Consider the following 9,894-nt stretch of genomic DNA (forward strand, 5'->3'; position numbering starts at 1 on the left):
AGGACTTATTAGTAAGTTATTAGGGATCTATTAATAAAATCTTGCAGAAGGCATGAAAATTAGGATTTTTAAAAGCATTGAGTCTTGGCACTCAGTCCTGTCCCTACTGCAGTTTATGGTAAAACTTCTTTTGCCACAGTTTGGGAGGCATATAAGAAAATGATAGGAGGGTTTGAAGTGATCCAGGATTTCAGAAAACTGAAAAGTCATACAGAGTGGCAGAGATAAGGCGTACTGGAACTGATGTTTTCCCTAAATATGAGCCCATCGCTGCATGCAACTGTGAATAACTACAACTAGCAACTTCTCCCATGAGTTTTAGTAAAGCCTTGCACTGTTTTTACTGTTGCTGCAAGAAATTGCCTAGCCAACAAAAGAGATTATGACAGAAATCTCATGCTTAAAGAGATTATAGATGAGGTATTTAACATGCATAGCACCTGGGATCCAGTTAAATGAGGAATGTAGACTGCAAATGCTCGAGGGGATCTATTAGCAACAATGTCCTGCAGTGAGACTACCCAGCAAGGTAACAAAATAATTTGTAATAAGGGTATTCCCTAGAAGAAATAAATCATTAATGTGTTCCTGCTGTGCTAGGAGTATTCATGACTTATGGAGAGATGGTTGTAACTGGGCTGGAGGAGGAAAACAAGGGGTCCTTTTTACAAGATTGATGGTGTTATTTTATACCAACCAGGTATAGAGGGGGAGTAAAACCAATATGTCTAATGACAGCTCACTAGAGAGGTTATTTATGCTGTGCCAAAAGATTTCAGATGCTGAATTTAAACAGCCACCCACCAAGGAAGTGTGGAGTAAGACCAATAAATTATAAAACCTGAGACTTAGTTTAGTTTCCAGGCTTATTGCCACTAAAAAGATGTTTATTGATTTTATATAAACAATGAGATTTGATGGGCGTTTGATCTTTGAGTTTCTCTCTTAACCAGTATCTGATCGTGGTGTAAAGACCGGAGTTCAGCAGAGGCTTGGCACACGACCCAGAGACTTCAAAATTTTGGAAGGCTCCTACCTCACAGTCACTGCTCCACTGTACATGACCAAGGGTGAGATTCCAGTTCTAGATTCAAAAAACATCACCATTTCAGATGCTTTTATTGTAATGGCCAGACCAAATTTCAGAACGCTTTCTGAATGTGAGAGCCAAGTCCCATGAAAATGAATGAGAGTATTGCTATCAACACTAACGAGCATTTAATCAGAACATAAAAGGAAAGGAAATTAACTGCATACATCAGCTCTTTCTCAAGTTATACTCTTTTGACAGTAAGAGTCTGTGTAATCTGTGACTGACTTTCTTCTAACATACTCTATTTTTCATTGGCTTACTCTGGGATGCCCTTTGATAATAGAGAGTTAATGGATTTCCTGGCACTTACAGGCTTTTGAAAATTCTGACTATCTGCTTCACAGAGAATTACTTAAATTCACTAATGTTTACTGAATGCTTTTGAATCCTCTGAAGGAAAGCTTTAGATAAGGCGATGGTATTGTTGTTGTTCTTCGTCTCTGATAGCTTAACTTGGGATTTGCCTTGACGCTGAACAGAACATTCAGCATATAGCTATAAAGCTTCCAGACTTTGGAAAGATTCAAACTTACTTCTTAAGGAAAAGAAGAAAAAAAAAATTGGTATTCATTATTTTTAACCCCCTGATGATATATGCCGTTATAAAGAGTTTCATTTTTAAGTTCTGAGAAACCAAACATTCAAATTTGACAGCATCTCTCAATAGTGTCCTTTGAAAATGGTCCTGGGAGGGGGGACAAAATATTACTGATTTATTCCAGAAGCTCAGCATTTACATGAACAGGAAATATACCCCACGATGGTCTCTTATAAGCAACTACCTAGAGCCAGGAAATTGAATGCACTACGTTATGCTTTTCAACCTGGGATTTAGGAATTTAGATAAAGAGTAATTCTCTTTATGGAAGAACATGAAAATTTCTCATTTCCCATTCCTCTTGAGATTTTAGTTTCCTTTTTTCCAGTGCACTGATGTTGTTGTTTTTCCTATTCATTCATTCTGTCATGTCAAAATATATTAGCATTCTTTTGAAAAATTATAAACAGAATGAAAAGACAGATGCTTTCAGCATACTCATTAACTAGTTCAATAACTCCATTTTATTGCTCTCTCAGGTTTTGCTTCCTGGAGTACAGTAGGTTAGCCGTTGTCTTCTCCCCCCAGCCACTGCATCTGGAGAAGGGAAAATATTGAATAAAAAGATTGATTAAAATATTTTTTTTTGCAGCACAACAACAGTATAATATAATTTCTAAACCTTTCTGTTGCAAAGGTGATCCAAAATGTCCAATGCTGATTTCTGGTTTGCATGGATTTCTCTTAAAGAAAGCAGTTATTTCACATTTTCTAACAATCACTTTTGTGTAAGTTTTGCAGCCCTTGAAACCCACGGCTCTGGTACATTAATTCTGGTGGTCGCATGTGATCGTTTTGAAATGTTGCTTTGGAGCTTCTGCTATATTATCCTTCCTATCTGCCTCCTAGTTATTAGTGATATAACAACACACAGTGTCCAGTGTCCACTTCTGAGCTCAGCAATACAGGAGAGACATGGACACACTGGAGCAAGCCCAGTGAAGGGCCGTGAAGATGATTAAGGGACTGGAGCATCCTTGATATGAGAAGAGGCTGAGGGCTGGGACTGTTTAGCCTGGAGAAGAAGCTCAGGCGGATCTTATCAGTGTGTAGATAATAGATTTGTTCTCCATGCAGTTTCAATGTTTCTTGCATCAGGGCTTCAGGGCTGCTTGTGGCAGTTAACGGGTAAATGTTTAGTGCAGCTCTGAAGTTTCTAAAATAGTATAAAATAGTATCCCATCAACACCTTCTTCTATTTTTTGACTGCTCTGTGTTTAAGCCACTCTTCCATTCTGAAAAGTCCAAGACCCTGTGTCAGGATAGTCACATTGAAAAATTTAATATAATCATTTAGCCACAAACAAAGCAAACTGTGTCTCCATGAGACAATGTGTTAAGGAATGCCTGTGAGCTGTGCTTGCAAAGTAATGTCCTGCAAATCCCACAATAATAGGTAGAGTGGAGAGAAAGGTAATTGAACCTTATAGACTGGGGAAGAAAGAAAGAAAAAGAAAGAAAGAAAGAAAGAAAGAAAGAAAGAAAGAAAGAAAGAAAGAAAGAAAGAAAGAAAGAAAGAAAGAAAGAAAGAAAGAAAGAGAGAAAGAGAGAAAGAGAGAAAGAGAGAAAGAGAGAAAGAGAGAAAGAGAGAAAGAGAGAAAGAGAGAAAGAGAGAAAGAGAGAAAGAGAGAAAGAGAAAGAAAGAAAGAAAGAAAGAAAGAAAGAAAGAAAGAAAGAAAGAAAGAAAGAAAGAAAGAAAGAAAGAAAGAAAGAAAGAAAGAAAGAAAGAAAGAAAGAAAGAAAGAAAGAAAGAAAGAAAGAAAGAAAGAAAGAAAGAAAATAAACCGGTTAAGCTTTCATTTTCTGTCTTACAGCTTCACTTCACTTTAGAGAAAACTTACCTGTCTTCCAGACAGCTCTATTTTTCTTACTGTATTACAGGAACCTGTGATCAGATGAAAACCTGTAGGCTAAGTGTCTTCTTTTGTGTGACACTTTTAGCAACGCACTTGTTTATAGCTGTATTTGCAATCATATTTCTACAGACCATTTTTTCCCTTCTGTAATCTGAATGCATGTTCAGGGACTTAAATGGGAATTCTGTTCATAAGCAATTGCAGAATTAAGTCCCTAATGATAAAGTTGGAACACAACTATCAAAAAAATTACAATAATATACAGAGCTGAGACTGAATTCTGGGCTGCCTGGTACTGTGCAAGGCATAAACTAGACAGCAAAATAACGGATATTTCAGAACCTATCCAAGTTATCTGCTATTCAGTTTTCATCTGCTTTTTGTTTAATTTCTTAGTCCTTTGGACCAGAAAGCTGTCTGATAATATGCCTAAGAAGTAAGTAATGATCTATATTGTAACAGTTATAAAACAAATTACAATTCTACATGGAAGATTCTGCAAAGAATATTGTTTATTAAAGATTCAAAACTGCATCACAGGTACCACCGGAGAAACAAGAATAAGAAGGAAACTGCAAAACATTAGGAACAAGAAAAGAGGACTGAAAACAGCTGTGAAAACAAATACTGTCTCTACAAAGAATATTTTTAATGTCATCTTCTAATTCTTTTATGTATAGCAATATCTGCTTGAGGCAGTGCAGAAGGGTGCAAATGAATATATCCTCAGCATGCCAGCTGTTGCTCTACAGTTCGATACGCTACTTTATGTCGGGCAATATTTAGGTTTATAAGAAACCTCCACACATTGTTTTGGAATAGGTGGCTCAATGGGATTCCATTGCCAGGAGCAGCAAGATCAAATGTACCATCTCAGATTACAATTACCAACTCATATTGCAGAAGCAGGAATTAAATCCACAGTCAGGAACAACAGGATGCAGAGGCAATAATCCCACCCTATGAAGCCACCCTACTGGTTCTTCTTAAGCAAAATTAAATGGGTAGATATTCATTAATCTGTTCGGAACGTGGTAACCTGCCAGGTCCACTGACCACACTTGATTTGGGTGGGTGGGCACCTCGGTGAGAAATCTGATTAGTAGGAGATAGCTCAAAAGCCTCAGTGAAATGTTTTGTGAAAAGAGACAGCCCTGCTGTGCAATATTGTTATATCTCAGCCATGCCCTGCTGGGCTAACAAATAAAGCAGGAGTAGTTATAGCTATAAAAATTTACCATATGACTACAATGCAGCAAAAGGATTTAACTTCTTTTAGTGACGGCACTCAACTTCAATTGTACCAACACCACCAGAAGGGGGAAAGACTGCTGAACAGTGAAAAGAGCCATAGTTTTCACACAGTTTTAAAGATGGCTACCAAATATGTGGCTCCATTCTGGCATAACCAAGTTCTTGGCCATTTTGAGTTTTTATATCTAGGAAATTACTTGTTGCACATCAAGATCGTTATCCGATTGGTATGAGTATGGCAGAATTCTAAAAGAGTATAAACTTTTGAATATACACACTAGCATGCTGATGTAAAACTATGTCCTATGTACTTTCACCTGCAATATGCTTTTTGTCCTAGGACAGGGTATATTAGGGTGCAGATGAACAACTTAAGTCATTTTGTCAAGTGCTTTGGCTCGATCTTTTTGAACAATGACACTTGTACTCCTGCATTGTCAAACCTTAGGGCTTTTGACACTCATTTTTGAAAATTTTTGAAGAAAATAATACAAAAATACCTCTGTGAAAAGCTATTTTAAAAGCTAGTGTCCCTTAGCGTCCCTCCTGCAACTGCTGCTAAGTCAGTAAGAAAGATAAAGGCATAACCAAGAAAAAAAGTGCCTTAAGCTCCTAAGACAAATTTTACCTGTCGAGACGCAGCATCTGGGAATATCAGCAACTCAGTGGGCCCTGTCCGAGTTTCCTTCCTCCTTTAACTGACACTGTAGTCCAACATTTACTCTCAAATTAGATCCAGACTAGATAGGGCCAATTTTATATTCATTGCTTTGTTAGGTTCGCTCTGAAGGAAATCACAGCAGCGATGAAAGCTTGAGTGAACACTACTTTATTATTGAAATCCAAACATCTGCACCAAGGCAAAAAACACAGCAACCAGAAAACACTCTTAGATATGTCCATACTTCACTATAGACAAAAGGAAATTTGTCATGCATTGAAGTGTTAGAGCATTAATTGCCTCAGATTGCACGAGCAAAGCTGCTGAGAAAAATCAGGTTCTATAGAAGTACTGTTGGAATTTGGCCCCTCCAAATGTCCCATTTAACAGCTTTTCTACATCATTTGTGAGATAGGACTCTAAACCTCAGCTCCTGAGGATTAACTTTTTTGTCTCTAGTTTCTTCCTGCAGGAAATGAAAGTACAGACTTTTTTCAGCAAGATACACAACACATTTGCAGACCTAGGCACAGAGGAAAAATGTTAGAAATATTGTCTTTAACAAGATGTCGAAGGTGACCGTAAGATCTGGGAACGCACTTTCCTCCTGAAAAGCTAGGATAAATCAGCAATGAAGAAAAAGTCCAAGACTAAACCCTAGGGAGACTGCTGAGTTTTCAACTTAAATAAGGAATTGTTTTATCTCTAGTTTGGCAATCTAATGAAGTATTTAAGCCACACTTTCCCTGCAGCTATTAAACCTGTAAGGGAGCTCTATTCTAAAGAAAGGAACTCACTCTGTGAGCACTAAAACCTACATGATCTAAATACTGCAAGTCAGTAAGTCATAACCAAAGGGAATTTGGTTGAAGCACCAGCTGAACTAATGTCCTCATTTCATATTTCACGTCCATAAAAAATGTTTTCATATTTCTTCAAACACCCAGAATTGATAATGTCATATCTGTATGTATGTAGTTGAAGAGAGGATATGGAATATTGTATTAAAACCCACAGACATCCTCCTTTGGAACATGAAGACTGGCCTGTTAAGAATCTTGTCTGGGAGACTCCATTTCAGGACTGATTAATTCAAATGTGTTTATGCCATTTACATGTAGATGTCGTGTTAGATTGATAGAAGCCCTAGGCATAAGTTAAAACCTATCCCCTCTTTCGCCTAGCCACGCTGCAGACGTCATACACAGTGCTATCTAGTTGTTCCCAAGAACCGTCTCTTCTTCCCTGTGTCTTGTGATTTGGTAGCTTGTTTCTAAATGCAATCTCGGCTTTCATACATAAATAAAATAAGATTGTAGTTTGCCAGAGTTGGCACTCAGGGCAAAGCCATCAGGGAAACTTTGCTGAATCTTTTGTTGAACCCCTGTTCTGCTCAACTGTAGAGCTGGACAACTTGAGAGCTTTGAATATAAGAACTGTAGACAGCAAATCATCACAGATTGAAGAGGTGTGGGGCCATGAAAACACTTTGTCTTCTCCATACCAACACCTCCTTGGGACTCTGGAAATTCAAGTGTGTGCAATACAAGTTTCAGTAGAAGATTCAGCTGTACACACAGGCAATTCCTTGCAAAAGTGAGGCCCTACTTTCCTCTTCCCGCCCTCTCTAATGTGTACGTGAGAAGGTGAAAATCTAATGCATGGCACTTTCCACAGAAAATAGACATGACATTAAATTACACAGTAGTGAAGGAGGTATTTCTGCGTGGTATGTTTCTTTCCTCCTCATTCAACAACATGAACTGTATTGGCATCTATGACTAGTACACTAGAAGGCTTAAAATACTCTTATAAAACTTGAGGTAGAGAGTTATGTTTCCACTTACGAGAATCAAGAAGTAATTTTATTTTGCTTGAGGAAAATAACTCTGATACTGTTTATAGTGATAAAATAGCTGTTCTGTTCATCCAGTATGGGATCTGAGGGATCATCATAAATGTCATAGTATGTATTATATTAGCTTATTTTTGTGATAGTACTTGTTTAATCTACTCCTCATGCTGTATTTTTTCTGTCAAGGTTAGCTCATATGCTACTAATTATACTTTTAATTAAGTTAAATTTTTAACCGTGTCATCAATCAATTTGAGAAATTTAATTTTCTGTAACAATGGCTTTAGGAAACTGGTACCATCTACAGACAGAATAGCCATTAGCATATGTAAATGGAAAAACATGGAAAAGAAGATGAGACCTGTCTGTGGGCTCTGAAATTATCAATCTCCAGGACAAGATAAAAGAACAGCTTCCCTGTGGGAGACAATGACTTACTTCTTCATGATAGTTATTTAATGTCAATGTACTTTATTCAGATAATAAATAGGAGGAGTTCCCCTGAGCCTGATTGCTTGTATAATGTGTTCTCATATATAATTATAAAGAGAATGAAAAGCCAAGATGGTGTGTGAGGAGACAAACTTCACCACCCACCAGCTCTTCCTATGCTGTTGGCTGCTCACCTGGGCAATTGGCAATGCGTCTGTGGCTGATACAGTTTTTCACCTGCAGGCTGTATTATGATGCATTTGTGAATTTCATTTCTTTAACAAAACAATCTTTAAAAAAAAAATCCACAAATTTGTTCCTAATAGAACGTTATTAGTACATAACTTAAAAGGGTGCAATAACCCCTAACTCAGGAAACTAAAAGAACCTTTAAGGACTGACCCTACAGGACAATTAACTACAAGTTAGATAGCCACCACTGCCTTCAGCAAACTTCAAGATTCTGCTTTAAGATAAGAATACAATAATCTTAACATCCCAATTCTGAAAGCCACATAGTACCAGATGTTTAGATGTTTAAGACATACAAAAATTAATAAGATGCTAACATCCCCAAAAGCTGTTTAACTTCCAGTGAACAGCTAGGTATTTATATTTAGCTAGAGATTCAAAATTTTAAGAGTCTGGCCCACAGTCCACACAGCGTGAGAGTCAGTACAAAGCTAGTGCATCATTTAAGTCCTATTAAACCATCCATCTGTAACTTGAATGATACACAGGCCTCATGCTGACTTCTCCTGCAGAAATGACTCTCCTGCTGCATTCCTTCCACTTCTACACTACCAAGTTATGGAGGTACACATCAAATATGCAAAAAAGGGGTTTGGAAACTCAGGCAGGGAAAAACAGTGAATAGCATACAATATCTAAATCTAAAAGCTGTAAATATAAGATCCTTTTCCTAACTTCTCCCTTCTTTGGGAAACATGCATGAGAAGGAGAAGTTATGACTGACAAATCAGGTTATTTGCAAATATGAAGCATTTACTGTTTGCGAGCAATCACCACCTCCTAGTGAAAACTGGACAAATTGGCAAAAGTGTTTTTTTATGTAATAACCTAGTATTTTCCTAGGGAGTTAGGATGTTAGCACAGAGCAAAAGTACTCTGTCTCCCCTAGAAAACAGTTACAACTGACACAGCATTTTTTTGTGGAATGCAGGGCCAAACACTTATTAAAAATCTTATTGTACTGGGGCTCATTGGGATGGAGTTAATTTTCTTCATAGCAGCCCATACGGTGCTGTGTTCCAGATTTGTGAGCAAAACAGTGTTGTTAACACATCAATGTTTTGGCTGCTGCTGAACAGTGCTTGCATAGTGTCAAGGCTCTCTCTCCAACTACCCCACCCCACCAAAGGCCAGGAGGCTGGGGGTGGGCAAGAGGTTGGGAGGGGACACAGCTGGGACGGCTGACCCTAGCTGGCCAGAGGGTCCATATAATGTCATGTTCAGCAATAAAACTCAGGGGGAGTTTTTTCAAAGTAGTCTTTGCTCAGAGACTGGCTGGGCATTGGTCAGCTGGTGGTGAGTGGTTGCTTTTGCATCACTTGCTTTTTTCCCTCTTTTTTCCCTTTGCTTATTAAACTGTTTTCTTCTCGGCCCACAAGTTTTCTCACTTTTGCTCTTCTGATTCTCTCTCCCATCCCGCTGGGGGAGGACTGAGTGAGCAACTGGGTGGGGGCTTAGCTACCAGCTGGGGTCAACCCACCACACTTATCTAAGTCATCTTTACTTCTAGCTTCCCTGTTTTATTGTTCGAGATTCTCAGCCTCAGAAGAAGTCATGATGAATCTGTCAGGGACCACAGACTTGGGAAACCTGGTCTCCTAAGCAGCCTGCCAGGCAAAGAACCAAATTATTGCTTCACTGAAATTTCACAGGAATGAAGGTATTTTTCATCAGGACAAACTGTTTTGTCGGAAGTTTTGCCAACCTGCTCTGATTTGGACTAGATTTTTCTTGTGTCATGTGTTCACAGACCTCCTGGTAGGAAAAGGAAGGAGCTGAAAATAGGCACAGTTGGGGACCTAATTAAAGCATAATTGCTGACCTGTCCATATTGATATTTTGGGGAGCCTTAGAATGAATACAGCATAGTTATCTGTACCTCACTGGAGTTTT

Source organism: Aptenodytes patagonicus, chromosome 2 (genome assembly GCF_965638725.1).
Source record: "Aptenodytes patagonicus chromosome 2, bAptPat1.pri.cur, whole genome shotgun sequence".
Classification (NCBI taxonomy): domain Eukaryota; kingdom Metazoa; phylum Chordata; class Aves; order Sphenisciformes; family Spheniscidae; genus Aptenodytes; species Aptenodytes patagonicus.